Raw genomic sequence first — 18,096 nt, forward strand, 5'->3', positions numbered from 1 at the left:
TGGGGCGGCAGGCCGGCGCCTAGGCTGAAGCAATGGCGGCAGGACCTGGTATACTGCCGTGACCAACTTACCTGCTATTCTGAGGGGTTACCGTCAGCGTCTCGGCCACGGGATATTTGGGGACCCTACACCGCATATATGCTGATGCAATCGGATGCTGAATAAGCACATGATGATGTATACAAAGTTCTTTGCCCATTACCTTGATTGCCTCAGGGTAGGCAGCTGGGTGTCGCTGCTGGGTCTTGGGCGCCGGTAGAGATGCCCCACATTGTGAGTGATGGTGTTAATGCTGCCTAAAAATGATGTTTTGGATGTATTGCTTCGACCTAACTGATGTTTTTTACTCCTGGCGATATACATGCTTGTGTATGTAACTGCAACACACTAAGTGTTTATTGTATTATATGAGAAAGGAATGTATGCACACTTCCCATCTGTACTGTGGTTTTCTGTTGCTAAAATGATAAAAAATAAAAAGTATGGAAATTTAATATGATTGGCTTCAATATTATATATTTATGGAAATTGCATACAATGCTGCTTACATTTCATGTAATTTATGCAGATTGTGAACAGGTCCCACCACTCCAATTGCAGGCCTGGTCTGTATTTGGAGTGGTGGGAGGGGTAGCTCCTGCACCTGTATAGGGCTGTGCCTGCCTTCCATAATGCTGGCTCCACCTCACTGTGTTGTGTCTGGCGCCTGGGCTGAAAATATGATTGGGGGTGTTGTGCACTTCAATAGTGGTTGAAATTCCACCCATAACACAGAAATTGCACAATAAGTATAGGGGCTGTGACCCCATGTGGGGGAGAGAAGACACTGCGTGGGACTGGTGGCCAGATGCTGCTGGCTCTGGACACTGTCAGAGGGTTGCTGGATTGCCAGGAGGAACCACCTTGGGACTTGATTCCTCGGGGGTTGGGGCTGACCGGCTGCCTTTTGGGCTTAAAGAAGGACTGCCCTTTGCTTGCTTTTTTTGGCCTGCCTGCACCCTGCTGGGGCGCCCCAGTGCTCTCCCAGAGGAAACGCTCGCACTCTCCCTCTGGTGTGTGTGCAGTGACTACGGAAGCTGCCAAAATCTGATAAATGATGAAGAGGCGGGAGCATACCCCGCGTTGGGGTGACAAAGTGGGAATAGATGCAACGCGGCCCAACAGCACGCCGCAGCAACGAGATAGCCACTAAGGGGTTCCCCAGGCGTTGCTAAGCTACCAGCACAGCTGCAAGGAATTACTATTATCGGCTGGCCACGCCCCCGGAAGCCGCCCGGGTCCCGCCTTTTCAGCCACCCTGAACAGACGTGTCTCCAGCGAAAGAGAGGAGTCCCGTGGAGCCGGGCGGGCCCACCACACCAGAAGATAGTTGCGGGAGGCTTTGGCCGGTCTTGGAGCTCTGTGGGAGGGGGCGTGTGTTGCTCTTTCTGCTGAGAGTGCCAGTGGTCTCCATTGACATTTTTTCGTCACTGCTGCAAAGTGCTCGTGCTCTCCCATTACAATTATTACATCACTTTTGAGAAGGGACCGACATTTCCTATTAAAGGTGGAGAGGCAAAAGTGCTCTTTCTTAAAAAATATTATATCTTTCTGAGAATTGTACTGTTCTCCTTTAAAATTAGGCCTGGGTAAAACCTAAATTACGACAGTGTAATTTGCATATTTTCGGGAAATACACAGTACGCTTGTTAGGCACAATTCCAAGAATTACGCCATTATGCCAACCTGCATAAATATTCCCCGTTACATGTGCCCTTACTGTAACAAATTTACCATGTACGCACAGGAATCAGCAGAACTGCAGTGGCTATTATTTTCAATGCTTTTGTTTTTTTGCGCTTGTTTTTGCTCAAAATGCCACCGCATGTCAAAAATTGAAATGAGGAGGCATGTCACACTAAAATATAGTGCAAAACGACAGTTTCATTTTGTGTATTTACGCATAATTCTCGATAATTTTGCCAACATTTTGCATAATTATGTGAAAACATGTGAATACTGCACACTCCTACTTAAAATATTAACTATTTCTCTACTGAGTTGGGCAAAATTCTCCGGTTAAAAGTATGACGCCACTACTTATAAATCACATTACTCTCTCTTAAAGTTATTGCATCACTGCTGAGAAGTTACAGTACTCAGCATGGAAATTATTACACCTGTATTAAGAAGTGCAAGCACTATCCCTTTGATTGATTACATCAAACTAAAGTAGTCTCCCATAAAATATTTACATCCCTGCTGACAAGTGCTGGTACTCTCTATTATAATTATGACATCACTGCCATGAAGTGTTGGTAGCCTCCCATTAATATTGTTACATCACGGCTGACAAGTGCTGGTACTCTCTATTACAATCATTATATCACTGTCACAAAGTGCTGGTACTCTTCATTGCAATTATGACATCACAGCTGAGAAGTGCTGGTACCCTGGCATTTACTAGTGTTAAAACCCCCACCCAAATATATACACATCCTGCTTTGTGTCATTTCACAAAATCTTTCAGTTCTTTATCTAGATCAGTGATTAACTTATTTCTAGTCTTATCAGAAACACGACTATATAAATTTATCAGTACAATATGTATTTTCAGGTCAGTTTACAAAATTACAAACTGAAAGTAATTGGATTTGGTATATGATTTCTTTAAGACTACCGATGCGATCGTTAAAATTTACACCGCCAGTCCTCCCTTTGTCCGCCCCATATTCGAGGGGGTGGGAGGGTTAGTTATGGAGACACAACCTTCAATGCTGAAGCTTCCCAACTGCCAGGGTTCCAGAAAAACAATCAGCTGTGCAGAGTTTATATGACTTAACCATTTTTTGTTATCCGTTTTATTTTTTAACTCTGACAACATTTCATGATATAATGACTGGGTGATGCCAGGGGCATGGATACCTTTCATAAGCCTGGCATGCTTTCTACTCTTAACCTGGCTACGGAGGAGGGGGCTTCCTTCGCTATGGTGGTTCGTAGGACTGCTGAGAGCTTGGGCCTGCAGCTTCCTACCGTGGTGGTCAAGGCCAATGTCTTGACAGGTTCTGCAATACAGTGTCTCCACTACAGAACCCTTGTTGCCATTAAATGAGGCAGTAACAGACGTTCTTTGGGCACCTGGCCCAAGCCCAGCACAGGGGCTCTTGTAAATAGAACCATTGCCTGCTGCCGCCGCCATGCACTGGGCGACCCAGCTTTCTTCTCCTCTCATCCAACCCCGAGAGCTTGATGGTTCAAGGCTCTACTTCCCATGGTGCGTTCCCTTCTGCACCCCCGGATAGGGAATCCAAAAAACTGAATAGCTTTGGCAAGAAAATCTTCTCTTCCACCAGCTTCACAATGCGGTTGGTAAACACTGCATGCCTCTTGGACTGTTACTCACATTCACTGTGAGAGACTTGCGCAAGTGCTGCCTCAAGTCCTGAAGGAGGCCTGGGCTGTCCTCTTTCAAGCTGTTGTAGATTTGAGGGATGCAGCAAAGTTTGCCATACGCTGTGCCCTTGATAAGACTGACTCACTGGGTAGAGCGATTTCCTTAATGCCTGGCTGAGAACGTCTGGCTTCTCTGAAATGACCAAGCCAAACTTATGGACATGCTTTTTGATGGCTCTCATCTCTTCAGAGATAAAGCAGACACGGCACTAGAATGCTCCAAGGAGTTGCGGGCTACGGCCAAGTCCTTGGGCCTCTCAGTATCCTCCTGTCCCACTTATGCCTTTTGCTCCTTTTGTGGCTACGGAAGGGGCTTCCAGTTTCACCAGCCCTACCCTAGCCAGAGGAAAACACAGATACAGCACCCTCTGCATGGCCGTGGGTGCCCCGACCCCATGGGTTTGGCAGCCAGTGTGGATTTTGGGGGTCTTTTGGGGGACAGAGAGAAAGGATATTTATTACAATCTCATGAGATGGAGAGAGCATCAACAACAGACACCCATAGCTGTCTGAGGAGGCAGTCTGCAGAATGTTCTTACTTTACATCTTATATACCCTCTATCCTGCCCCAGGCATGTAAGGGAGTTGTACCAATAATACCTTATTACATTCATAAACAATGGTCAAACTGGTGGATCAGCAGGTGAGTAGCCTTTGGGGATTTTCGCAGGACATTGGCAAAACATTATAATTACATAGTACACAGAGGTCAATCTGATAAGTTTGTAGGTAATAGCTGTGGGCCTCTGCAGGGCGTAGCATGATTATATGTCAAACAAAGGTTAATCTGATAAGCACAGGTGGTAGCGGTGAGGCCCCTGCAGGGTGTAGGCGAAAAGCATGTTTATACAAATAAGTTCACAAATGGTAGTTGTTTGAACCCCTGCAGGGCATAGGCGAAAGGTATGATTACACAGCAAGCGGAGATAAGTCTGATAGGCCTGTTGAAGGACGCCTGCAGGGCCTAGTGTGCAGGGTGAAGACATCTGGGAAACTCCCTGTCCGACTGGTTGAGTATGTGCTGGTCAGTTTGTGGCAGGCCAAAGCACGAACAGGGTGAGTGTCCGTGCAGGAATGTGGCAGGTCAAAAGTGGAGCTCCATAGTGTTTGTGATACAGAGAGAAGGTCAGTCATGAAGGGTACAGCACAAAATCGTGGAGTAAATGGCAAGATAACAGACCTACTTTTCCACACCAGAAGTCGGGTCAAGCAACAAATACCCCTTGCTCTTCCGCCTCCAATCCTTCATTGTCTGGTCTCCCAGATCATGGGCATCCAGTTGGTGGCAGGATAAGCCATCACCTCCACCACTGGCAGGATAGCACCTCGGACAGGTGGGGTTTGCAGATAGTCCAAAGGGGTTATTCCCTCCCCTTCAAGAGTACCCCTCCCTCCATGCCTCCAACATACGATCGGCTGACGGAGGATCACCTGGCTTTGCTTCGAGAGGAAGTCAAGACTTTCTTAGCCAAGGGAGCGACAGAGGGCATTTCCGTACCAGAAATAGGCTGGGATTGCTATTCCCGCTGTTTTCTGGTCCCCTGGAAGGATGGAGGCCTTTGTCCAATTCTTGACCTCAGAGCCCTCAACTGCTGCCTCAGAAAGGGGAGGTTCGGGATGCTCACTCTTGCTCAGGTTCTGTCTGCCCTAGACCCGAGAGACTGGATTGTAGCATTGGTCCTGCAGGACGTTAATTTCCATGTCCCTGTTCTGCCTGCCCGTCGCCGCTACCTGTAGTTTATGGTGGACCATGACCAATTTCAGTTTAACATGCTCTCCTTCGACCTCATCTGTTCCCCTTGGGTGTTCACCAGGGTGATGGCGGTGGTCGCAGCTCATCTGCGGGGATCGGGCATTCTAGTCTTCCCCTATCTCGATGACTGGTTGTTGAAGGCAGGCTCGCCCGAGGCAGAAATCGCTCATCTCCAGACTACGGCGCACCTCCTTCACTCGCTGGGGTTCAATAGCAAAGTGCTGAAGTCACACCTAACTCCTTCTCAGGCGCTCCCTTTCATCTGAGCCTTTCTGGACACAATACAGTTTTGCGCCTATCTTCCCAGCGGCGAGTCCAGGATATTCACGCTATGATACCTATGTGTCAGCCCCTGTTCCTGGATTTCGGCGAGACTGACTGAAGCTGTTGTGCTTCATGGTCTCCTGCATGCTGCTGGTGAGTCATGCCAGATGGCATATGACGGCTCTGCAGTGGGAACTGAAGTTCCAATGGGTGCAGCATCAGAGGAATTTCACTGACCTGGTCCAAATCATGGACCGGCAACTGCAAAAGATCTGCATGGCGGTTGACAAACCGTGATTGGGTCAGATGCAGACCCTTCTCCCTTCCCCAACTAGATCTCACAGTAGTGACAGATGCGTCACTTTTGGAGTGGGGAGGTCATCTGGGAGAGGTGACGATCAGAGGACTCTGGTCTCTTGTGAAAATTGGGCACCACATGAACTTTGAGTTTTGTGCGATTTGATTGACACTTAAGGCCTTCTTACCGTCTCTCAAGGGGAGGCTGGTTCGGGTGTTCAGAGACTACACTACCGCAATGTGGTGCTGCAACAAACAAGGCTTGAGAGGGATCATGGATCCTTTGTTGGGAGGCCAGGCATCTCTGGACTTGGCTGGAACGGCGATGTATATCCCTGGTGGTTCGACGCCTGGCCAGTTCTCTGAACATCTGTTTGGACAGACTCAGCTGTTGGTGCCTAGTGGATCACGAGTGGTGTCTCCATCCAGAGGTGGTGCAGGGACTCTTTCGGCGGTGGGGAGAGCCTTGGTTGGATCTGTTTGCCTCCGAAGAGAACATGCAATGTCAGCACTTTTGTGCTCTATCTATCTATCTCCCTCATTCTATTTATCTATTGCCCTCACTCTATCTATCGCCCTCACTCAATCTATCTATCGCCCTCACTCGATCTATCTATCGCCCTCACTCGATCTATCTATCGCCCTCACTCGATCTATCTATCGCCCTCACTCGATCTATCTATCGCCCTCACTCGATCTATCTATCGCCCTCACTCGATCTATCTATCGCCCTCACTCGATCTATCTATCGCCCTCACTCGATCTATCTATCGCCCTCACTCGATCTATCTATCGTCCTCACTCGATCTATCTATCGCCCTCACTCTATCTTACCTTTGCCTCAAATTGTAAAGCGCTCTGATATCCTCCGGGATCAAGTTTGCGCTATATAAAACTTTATAAATAAATAAATTGTTGTGTATAAGCGGAGTGGCCGAGGAAGGTTGCCCCGCCAAATTGGACATAGTCTCCCCTCTACCACAAACCAGAAACCCCATTTCTAAGTGATGTATGATTAAACTTGGTTTTTGTGGTGTTTGTGCCTTGAATCTGTAGATTTGGGGGGGACGGAAACTCCTAATCGAAGGAGGCCCAAGGGTTTGCATGACTGGACATCTGAGACCATTCTGAGTGTGTGTATATGTGATTGTAGGACCTCATGTCCAAGGAGGTTGGTGTCTTGCAGGGCTTGGACCATTGTGCAGTGTTAGTCATAATCCAGTTGTTGTTTAGGTCTCGCTGAGCGAACGTGCAAGCGTTCTCAGCGAGACTTAAGTAAGGGCTCTCAAAAATGCACCCAAAGGCGGATTGCCTACAGTTCAAGTGTGCGGGCGCGTGCACATCACACATCATTAGCCTCTCTTCTCACTCATGCTGGTTTGCTTGCAGCCGGCATCAGACTTCAAAGGAATCCACTCCCCGCCGTTTCTGGCTTTGCTCGCTGAAGGCTGTCATAACCAAGATCACACCCGATTAAACAGCCGAGGTAATGCGCCCATAAATTATATTGTTGCTTCCTGCTACTTTGGTGTCACCTCCACTTTCATCATTGGATCCCAGTCTTTTGCTATCTAGATGTTGTAAAATAGACATGAAAGGTTTAGTTATGTCCTGATTAGGGTCACTTTCGGAAAGTCTTACAGAAACTACACTGTAAGCATTCCTCCCCGTTCTGGTCTCGTTTCTTAGAGGTTTATGGTGCTGTTCATTCACACTTGCCAGAGATGCCGAAAGAGCTCTTTTGAGCTTCTTATTTAATTATGTGCTAAGAAATGTTTTATTGTGTACTATACCGTGATGCCAAATTCTGTGTGAAGTCCGTGCATTGCAACAAACGCCTAGAGGGGCTGATGAATTTTGCACAGCCTGCTGGCAGAATCCTGCACGATTACCACCACACCAACCTCCACCACCCAGCACCACCACCACGTCCACCACCACCACGTCCACCACCACCACGTCCACCACCACCACGTCCACCACCACCACATCATCCACCACCACTACATCCACTACCACTATGTCCGCCACCACCACCTCCACAATCACCACCTCCACCACCATGTCCATCACCACTACCACCACCACCACATCCACGACTACCGCCACCACCACATCCACCACGTCCAAAATCACCACCACCTCCACCACCACTACATCCACCACCACCAAGTCCACCACCACATCCACCACCACACCCACCTCCCCACCCCATCTACCACCACGTCCAACACATCCACCACCACAACCACATTCACCACCTCCACCACCACCACGTCCACCACCACCACCACGTCCACCACCACCACCACGTCCACCACCACCACCACGTCCACCACCACCACCACGTCCACCACCACCACGTCCACCACCACCACGTCCACCACCACCACGTCCACCACGTCCACCACCACCACGTCCATCACCACCACGTCCACCACCACCACGTCCACCACCACCACGTCCACCACCACCACGTCCACCACCACCACGTCCACCACCACATCTATCGCCCTCACTCCATCTATCGCCCTCACTCCATCTATCGCCCTCACTCCATCTATCGCCCCACTCTATCTGTCTATCGCCCTCACTCTATCTGTCTGTCTACCTATCGCCCTCACTCTATCGCCCTCCATCTATCGCACTCACTCGATCTATCTATCGCACTCACTCGATCTATCTATCGCACTCACTCGATCTATCGCATCACCACAGCATCACTCAGCACCACCACAGCATCACTCAGGGCACCACAACATCACTATGGGCTACCTCAGCATCACTGAATGCCACAGCATTACTCGTCGCCACCACAACATCACTCAGCGCCACCACAGCATCAATATGTGCAACCATTCAACAACTGGTTCAAATATGTTCTCTCAATGTTTCAAGCTTTGTTACAAATGTCACAAAAAGATGTTAATATTTTACTTCTGTTCGTGGATTTTCGTCACAATAAAATACACTGAACATAATCCTCACAAAAGTTATTTACAAAGGTTTACCTATTGCCATTATAAATGACAATACATTTTATTTAAGTATTAATTATTTTAAATAAATAAAAGCCATTTTTATTTGTAATATCAGTACATCTAAATCACGTAAATACAACACATATTGCATTACAAATGCTATAGGTAGCACATTTGCAAAAGTTATAACTATTGGCATTGTAAATGACAAAGCTATTAATTTAGCTATTTTCAAAACCAACACATAAATAAAAATTTGTCATTTACAATACCAATAGCTCAAACTTTCCTAATGCGAGACCTATTGCATTGCAAATGCTTGTTTTTTATTTGACATGAGGTTTACGAACCCTCATTTATTTTAGGAATTTTCCTTGACCACCACTGTCACTCATTGTGACTGCCATTTGTTATCTTTGTGTGGATGTTGGAGTGTTTAGCAGGCTGTTGTTTGACCTAAACATGTTGGAGATTGAGTGATTGTTAACGATTGTCCCTGTGCTGTGTGTGCAAGAGAACGGCTGTGCTTTATTTAGGAAGGTATGTAGCATGAGTTAGCTTATGGAATGCTGAGTGATTGATGATGTAATAGAATGTTGGTGTTTGTGTCTGTCTGTGGGGGTGGGGGGGAGGGGTGGGAAGTAAGCTGGTAATTTCTTAAAGTTGGTGGGAGAATGATGCCATGACTATGGATGTGTAAGAAATGGTATAAATTGCGTTTTCCGTAATTATGCATAATTTTTGGGAACTTGTGCATAATTATGCAAACGTCAAATCAGCCATTTTGCGCAGTATTTTAGCACAAAATGCTTCCTTGCTTACATTTTTAATGAAAAAACGGATTTCATAAAAGCACCACGAACAGCAGTTGCGTGTGTTATGTTCGGTGCAAATCCTTACTGGAATTGACATGTAATTGAAGGGACACAATGCTGTAATTCAGGGAATTTGCGTAACAAGCAAAATTCCCAAGATGACACCAACATAATTTCAATTTCGTACAGGCCTAGCCTTGACTAAAGTTTGTTAATTGACGCTGTACATAAGGCCCTGAGATGTCAATAAAGATATTCTTTGAAACCTAACTGGCTCCTCCTCATCTTTGACTAACATTCATAAAGACTTAATATACACCTTTTTCGCAACAAAGATGGAACCGGTTGTAACATAGTCATGAATTAGAATGGAGTTAATGCAGACGAATGAACCTCGACAGGTCTGCTTTTAAAATATAGTGAAAGCATTACTTCCGCATTTGTTTTGTTAAGAAGGAAGATAGGGTCAAATTGTGTTTTAGTAGTAGCAGCTCTTGTGTTTAGGATGATTGATTCATTGGTGACTTTTCAGAATGCCCACAACAGTTTTATGATAATAATCAGAAGATTTACTTGTCAGAGCAGAATTTGAATACAAATGTATTTTACTTTTAATACAATTTAATAAATTGTGTAAATCTCAAAAATATGTTTAGGCCTCTCTAAATTCCAAAATGCCAAATTTGCCGACTTAGAAAAATCTTGCAATTTGTCATCTCCCATAGATATGGAATGCTTCCAGTTACTCTACCAACCTCTGTGTTAACTCGTTGTCTGGCATGACTGTTGATGAATAAATACATGTTATTGATTTATTTCTAGGGCAGTGTTAGAAGATGGTTCGGAAGACGACGTCAGAATTCGTTTCTGTGGATGCAAACTAATATCCAAGTTGTTTTCTACGACACAGCCCGGGTGTGTTTTGAAGCTGAGTTTCTACATTGTCTCTGGAAGTTCACATGTGCCATTGAAAGGCTCGACTGGTGGTGGAACTTATAGACTGTCTCCAAACTGAGGCTAAATGGAAACCTATGCTTTTTGTTGCCAGATTACCATTATTTCCAAAAGCTTCAAAGGAAAATACTGCTCGTCTCCAAAAGCTGCAGAAATTAACCTCTGTGATGTTTACCGGTCTTTGTTCTTGTAATATTTTTTGAGTTCTTCACAAACTGCATTGAATTTCTGAGGATTTCTGAAGAAAGGTGTGAATTTGCAACCTGAAGCTGTGACACATGGGTCCAGATTTACTAAATGTTTCCAGTTTCATGTAAAGTCAGTTGAGAGCTTGTTGTCGTTAGAAAAAGCTTCAGCACAGCTCTTTCTGGTAATTAAGTTAGCGAGTCACAATATTTTAGTAATGAGACCAGTAGCTTTTCCAGATGTGTTTCTTAATTTCAGTATTTCCTAATGGTTACTTATTTTGGACCAGTTATTGTCTAGATTTTCATGTTAACATAAGACTTGCTATAACCTTATATGAAGTTTGCAGGCCTGCCGTTTACAATGGCACAAGAACACTTCCATCATTCTGTAATTTTACTAATGGATGTTAAAAAAAATCTATTCGACAGATTTTATGATACATAATGTATACTTTCATTGGGAAATGTAAAACATTTTTAAGGTGCCTGCTTGTTGGACATCCGGTGGTGAAGATTCCTGTGCCTGTGCTCCCACTAGCCAGTGCAATGGGACGTGTTCCTTTGATACTCTGAACATTTTAAATCATTCAGAGTAACTTTTGTACAGTAAAATGGTTTAACTGTTCTGGCATATATAACACTTTAATTTTAAAGTCAATCTGCAGTAGTTTCTAGCTGCTAAACCTCAATATTGTTGTGTCTGTGAGTCTGGTTTAGTTGTATTTTTAATTGTTTAATCTGACTTCTCTCTGAAGGAAGGTAACACTGTACGGTCTTAACCAGTTTTTTCTGGTTGGGATACTTCATCTGTCTATTCAAGCCTTTTGAGTACAGGAGAATATATATTTTTAAGTTACTTTTTTCTAGTCTGTACCATTTATTTTTCTAACTTGTGCACTTAAGTGAGCGGTGTAGATATTTTTGGAGTTTTATGTTATGTTGACCCCTTTTAACTTTTGTTTGGAGTTTAAAAAATGTCCACCTTCGTGTGTATTTGGCTAGCATATCAGTTGGATAATAGTACTTTTGTGACTTATTCCAAAGCGCTTTCATGATCTTCGAGAAAAGCACTAAATAAGCACAGTATTATTATTCTTTCCTCCAAAGAGTCTTTCTCGAAAATCATTTTGCTTGTCCTTCTTCTCTGTGTGTTAGTTTTCTAGGCCATTTTCTCCCTTGACCCTTTCTGTGTTGTTACCCTTTACTGCAGGGCTGCTATATCGTAACCTTACTTTTTTACTCGCTTGTGATATGTCTACTGTTGCCTCCATCAGTTTCTCTCTCTTTGGCCATCCTGTTCACACTTTTCTCTCTTTCTTGTCCTTGTACCATTGTTTCACCTTACTTGCTTCATTCCATGTGGCTCTAACTGTAACTCACTTTCTTCCCCTTTCAGCCACTGCCCTTTTGCAACTTGTTTGTGTTCCTAATTTTCTTGTCATTTTTGTGTTCTCCATGTTGTTAACTGCTTTAGTATGTACATCATGGCTTGCGCCTAATCTCTTATTTTCTGCCGCAATATTTCTTACCAACTTACTTTGTATCTCTATCCATGCTTTCTCTCTCCTGTGTTTCCTTGCTTCTTATATAACATACCCTACCTACCCTATTCCTCTATTAAGTCTCTTCGCTGATGTTCTCTTGATAATTTCCCTATTTAATGGTCTGTGTTTGTTTTTTTACTTTTCTTTGTATGCCGAATATGCATCTGTGCCTTTCTCTGTGATTGAAAGGCATCAAATATGAAGGGAACCTTATTGAAAGATAACTGTCCTGGGTCATTGAATTTTGAAAACAGTTTTCAATCGTTCTAGTTTTTGGATGGTTTATATCTATTGTGTGCTTAATTTTTTGGAAAGCTATATTTTGTATTTAGAAAACGGTATACTATTTTGCTATTTGTACTAAGGGGTACATTAGCGTGAATATAACAATTTTTATATATATAAATATATATTATACATATATAAGATATTCTCTTGCCACGTGTTTTGTGGTCGTTGTGTGAGATTGTCAGTTCTACTTAAAATGAAGCATCCATGAGAATGGGAGTGGGAAAGAGTCATGTACGTTGGAAAAGGTTTTGCCTTGGATAAGTGGTTAAATGCTTTTGTAAACACAAATGAATTGGTTGTGTTGCATCACTCCAAAGTGCTTCTAATGTCCTATTAAACCTTGTCACATCTGTTGTCATTCAGCTTTGTGGGAGTTTACTTTCAAGCATTCAACTTGTTTGTCATTGTGACTATTAAGAAATAATTAATTGGCATCTGACTTTTGAAGACCATACTACAATTTTGTTTTGCTCTGTATTTGTTTTATGTCCTTCTCAATTAGAAACATGTGCCATTTTTTTACATGCAGAGCAGTACTATAGATTGTTCTCTCATTAATGTGGTGCTACAAGACTGAGATCTACAGCATTTGTTGGAATCACAGGAAACCAAGCGCTCTCCATGCCCCATCCTGTTTTCAAAGTTCTATTTTTAACATGTTCTGTTATTTAACCGCATGCGTGCGGGCGGAATTCCGCTCGCACGCTGAGATTTGCGGAACCGCATGTTACGTGACGAGCTGGGCTCGTCATCAGCGTAGCAGGAGGCTACCTCATGACGAGCCCAGCTCGTCATGAGCGTGGAAGGGGTTAAAACCATAGCATTTATAATCTTGCTCATTTATGCCTTAAATGAAAAATGATTTTATAGTTTTCTCAATGATTTCATTTTCTTAATCAGCCCAAACAAAGCTGTGAGAAAGCTGCTGTTCATGGAGAATGTTAATTTCTGCCTTAAGTGTGTATGGTGATTTGGAAGTACACCATTAACTGTTCATTGTTTAGATTCATTCTCTTACAGGCAGTGTTTTCTATTGTTTTTCTTGTATAGTCCGATCACAAATAATGTAATTCTCTTAACTTGTACCCGTTGTGTTTCTGTATCATGTGTGGGAGGACTGCCTTCTCACAGAAAGTAAAGGGTAACATGGAACCTTACACGGAAACAACAGCCTCTTAATACGTGTTTGTATGGCACCTGAAATAGTTGCATTCCATTATTTGGTTGCTCTTTCTAGAAACCTAACTAGTCACAACTATCGGGTCAAATGTGCTTAATTTGTTGGCTGATATTTGCCAAAGTCTCACTTTAACAGACTTTGATTCATTCTGTATAATTTCCTTTATCTTACGTCCCTTGTAGGATTGTCAATGATACTTTCAGAAAAATGTCAGTTGACTGGAAAAGAGGTGGCAAAAAACACCTAATGAATTATAAATGTGAATTACTCTTCTACTGGAGCAACTGTTTTACTGAGCGGCAAAGTACATATTTATATTTGAATATTCATAGTGCACATGTTATGAAATATATAATCTTTAGGCAAAGTTTCTACAACCATAAATTTGCAGAGCTTTGTAATTAAGGATATATGAGAAATATATTGGCTCAATTCACCCCATTCTAGACCTATTTAAATGTTATCAAGTTAGCTCATTGAGTCAGCAGAACATTACTTTTTTCCTTTGTGTGATTTGTGCTCGAAAGTTTAGTCTCAACCATGTGTTATCTATTGGACCTGATTGCATTCTCTTACATTTAGATAAAGTGGTCCTTCGATTCACTTTTGCCAGTTGTTGCTTATTTTCACTTTTAGCAGATTCAATTAATCAATCAATCATACTACTTGTAGTTACCCGGGAGGGTCTCAAGGCGCTCAGGGGAGGGGGGTGCTGCTACTGCTCGAAGAGCCAGGTCTTGAGGAGTCTTCTGAAGGCGAGTAGGTCTTGGGTCTGCCCTATGTGGGTAGGGAGGGTGTTCCAGGTCTTGGCGGCGAGGTAGGAGAAGGATCTGCCGCCGGAGGTCGTTCGTTGGATGCGGGAGACAGCGGCGAGGGCGGAGCTGGCGTGTGGGGGTGTAGAAGCTGAGTCTGCTGTTTAGGTAGGTTGGTCCAGCGTTGTGGAGTGCTTTGTGTGCATGGGTGAGGAGCTTGAAGGTGATCCTCTTGTCGACGGGGAGCCAGTGAAGGTCTCTCAGGTGGGGGGTGATGTGGCTGTGGCGAGAAACGTTGACGATCAGTCGGGCGGAGGCGTTTTGGATGCGTTGTTGTCGCCGTAGGTGTTTGATGGGATTCCTGCGTAGAGTACGTTGCCGTAGTCCAGTCTGCTGCTGACGAGGGCCTGTGTCACAGTTCCTCTTGTTTCGGTCGGGATCCACTTGTAGATCCTGCGAAGCATGCGGAGGGTGTTGTAACAGGAGGAGGAGATGGTGTTGACCTGTTTAGACATGGAGAGGGAGGAGTTGAGTATGAATCCTAGGTTGCGTGCGTGGTCGGTGGGTGTTGGTGCAGTTCCCAGTGTGTTCGGCCACCAGGAGTCGTCCCAGGCTGAGAGGGTGGGTCCGAGGATGAGTACCTCCACCTTGTCCAAGTTCAGCTTCAGACGGCTGCTCCTCATCCAGTCGGCGATGGCCTTCATTCCCTCGTGGAGGTTGGTTTTGGTGGAGTGTGGGTCCTTGGTGAGGGAGAGGATGAGCTGGGTGTCGTCGGCGTAGGAATGATGTTGAGGTCGTGATGGCAGGCCACTTGTGCGAGGGGGGCCATGTAGATGTTGAACAGTGTTGGGCTGAGGGATGAGCCCTGGGGGACGCCGCAGATGATTTTGGTGGCTTCGGATCGGAAGGGTGGGAGGCGGATGCTCTGGGTTCTGCCGGAGAGGAAGGACGTGGTCCAGGCAAGATACTTCTCTTGGATTCCGGCTACTAGGAGGCGTGTCTTTAGAGTGCGATGGCAGCCCGTGTCGAAGGCGGCCGACAGGTCCAGGAGGATGAGGACTGATGTTTCGCCGTTGTCTAGTTGGGGTCTGATGTCGTCTGTGGTGGCGATAAGGGCTGTCTCGGTGCTGTGGTTTCGTCTGAATCCACACTGGGACGGTTTCAAGATGTTTTTGTCTTCCAACTGTCTGTTGACGATTTTCTCGATGTCCTTTGCCGGGAACGGGAGCAGGGAGATGGGCCGGAAGTTCTTGGGGTCCGCCTTGGGCTTCTTGAGGAGGGTGTTGATTTCGGCGTGTTTCCAGCTTTCCGGGAATGTCGCTGTTTCGAAGGAGATGTTGATAACCTTCCATAGTTGGGGTGCGATGGCTTTGTTGTTTCTATTCATATTTTCTTTCTGGGCTCAAAAGATCTATGTAGAAATAAGTTCTAATATATCATTATACAGATTTTGAGAATTTAGGAGTTATTGCCTATGGAATGTCACCGAAGATGTGTACTGTATCAATTTACGTTGTAGAATGTATTGCTGTCAGGCCTCCAATTTCATTCCTCAACGTACGACCTTCCACAGATTGCCCCACAACTTTCATTAGAACCTCTCCAAGTTGTGACGTAGTGTATTTTACACACCATCTGCTGCTAATTGTGGTAGATCAAATGCATTCAGTTACTCGGGGGACACCTCCAGTGGTGCAATGAAACTTGACTGGCTCCCCTGTAAAGTACAGGGAGCGCAGTTCGTGCACAGTGCTGATGGGGGGCCCCAAGAGCTTGGAGGGGGCTAATGTAACACCACTGGGCACCTCCACATTTGCCATTCTTCGTGGTTTACTGCAGTGGTAATGATTAATTGTGGGCGCACTGAGAATTGCGGTCAATATGTTACTTTGAGATTATTTTAATGGCTGATATCCAGTAGGAACTCATTATCCATCCTTTAACTTTTCGCAACTCTCTCCTTTTTCATAATTAAAATAATTTGGGTAAACCAAAAATGATCATCACATCATCTGAATTACAGAAGTGGCTTGGAAACCGATATCATGCAGCAGCAGAAATGGCACTACTCAGAAGCAGACACTGCCTTGGCACAATATATCTTTCTTTGAGAGCTTCAAATTCAGTAATTAGTTATCAACAAAAATATTCAAGAACACCGCTACAAAGAAGAGTCTAGAAGCTGCAGCTATGGCACCGAAACTTGAAACAGTGCAAAAGTTTGGTTTTACACATTTGACAGTCAGACTTGTGGAGAAACATTTGTTCAACCCTCTACAATCATGGGATGTACACACTCTGAACCCCCAACCTACCTCATAGCCATTAACCCAGACATGATATTAAAGAGAACTTTCTTCAACTTAAGATATGCACAACAAATTGCATGCCAAAAACAGAAAGATCAAGATTCAAGCAGATTTCAGATCTGTAAGACCTCTAAAGGGTATTCAAAACCTAACCAGACAGGAGTAAAGATAAACCACGTACCACCTAAAACTCCCTGCACCAAATTGAGCCATCAAATAATAAAAGGGTAACTGTGCAAAGTGGGAGAAGTTATTACTAAACGACATACAGTGAAATCACTAAAACACTGCATGATATGGGAGTCTAAGAGACATCATTTAGACCAGTAGCAAATCATTTGCTAAACATATACAAGTAAGTGAATGTGCAACCGATGAGGGCCTGGAAAACATTTCTTACAGCAACAAACATTGCATGCTGGAACTTCACTTTCCGCAATAACCCCGACAACCCACTAATCAATAACCCCCACAACCCACTAATCTAAAGATGACAAGAAGTGCTTTATTGCCAAATCTAAGAATGTCGAAATTGGTACAAAGCGTGACCAGTCCTTAATGCACAGAGGTTTCTCAGTAAGTTACAGCAGCACCTTGCCCCCTGAGGCCTTCTTAACTCTTTTTTCAGTTACTGTCCTGTGTATTAAAATTGGTTTGACAAACATCCAACACACAAAGGAGCACTGAACCCCTGCAAAATCAGACAAAGTAGCTATCACGTTTTGGGGTCTTACAAACACCTGTTATGCTCGACTCAATTACTATTATGGAGAAGTGTCTCTTGGGACTACAAAACCGTCCAGTATAAAAGGCACACAGTTCAGGTGTTCCACAATAGTCTGTGTGTTTTTGTGTGGTTTTATTTGCAATAGCATAGTAGATGCAAAACCTTGGTTCTATCTTACCATGAATTTGGTTGTGAAAAATCCTTTCTGGAAGAGATCCTTGAGCTGACGCTACACTGACTTTCTCAAAAGAATTTACTAGTGTGGAATTTCAGCACATTGATGGAAATACCTAAGGATGAAAGGGGGGTTGTATTTATGGAAGTGTTAATCTTCAGTCAACTGGTGTTGGACCCCAGCCACATATCTGGACTCACCTTAGACTTAATGTTTTACACACTTTCTACACAGACGTGTGTCCCGTGCTCACTCTACCACTGGATTCATGCTAGTCTGGCTGATGAGGGATGATACCCCGAAACCGGTCCCAGGATGCTTGTTCAGCCTGAACTGTTCTATGGGGAGCCAGGGTCAGGACTGATTTGCAAATGGCTGGGTCCGACCTGGGGTGGTGTGATGAGCACACAAAAAACTGTGGATTTAAACCA

General features: G+C 44.5%; 1 protein-coding gene across 7 annotated transcripts in view; it reads left to right on the plus strand.

Moving 5' to 3' along the window:
* Positions 1–12,880, plus strand: part of NFAT5 (nuclear factor of activated T cells 5) — a 787,967-nt gene extending 775,087 nt beyond the window's left edge. For 6 of the 7 annotated variants that reach the window (XM_078670043.1, XM_078670041.1, XM_078670044.1 and 3 more), the window contains one exon: positions 10,368–12,880. The gene's annotated coding sequence lies outside the window, so the exon portion shown is untranslated. The remainder of the gene's footprint in view (positions 1–10,367) is intronic. The other variant, XM_078670045.1, reaches the window with a different exon arrangement.
* The last annotated feature ends 5,216 nt before the right edge of the window (positions 12,881–18,096 follow it).

The sequence above is a fragment of the Lissotriton helveticus genome, chromosome 12 (genome assembly GCF_964261635.1).
Source record: "Lissotriton helveticus chromosome 12, aLisHel1.1, whole genome shotgun sequence".
In the NCBI taxonomy this organism is placed as follows: domain Eukaryota; kingdom Metazoa; phylum Chordata; class Amphibia; order Caudata; family Salamandridae; genus Lissotriton; species Lissotriton helveticus.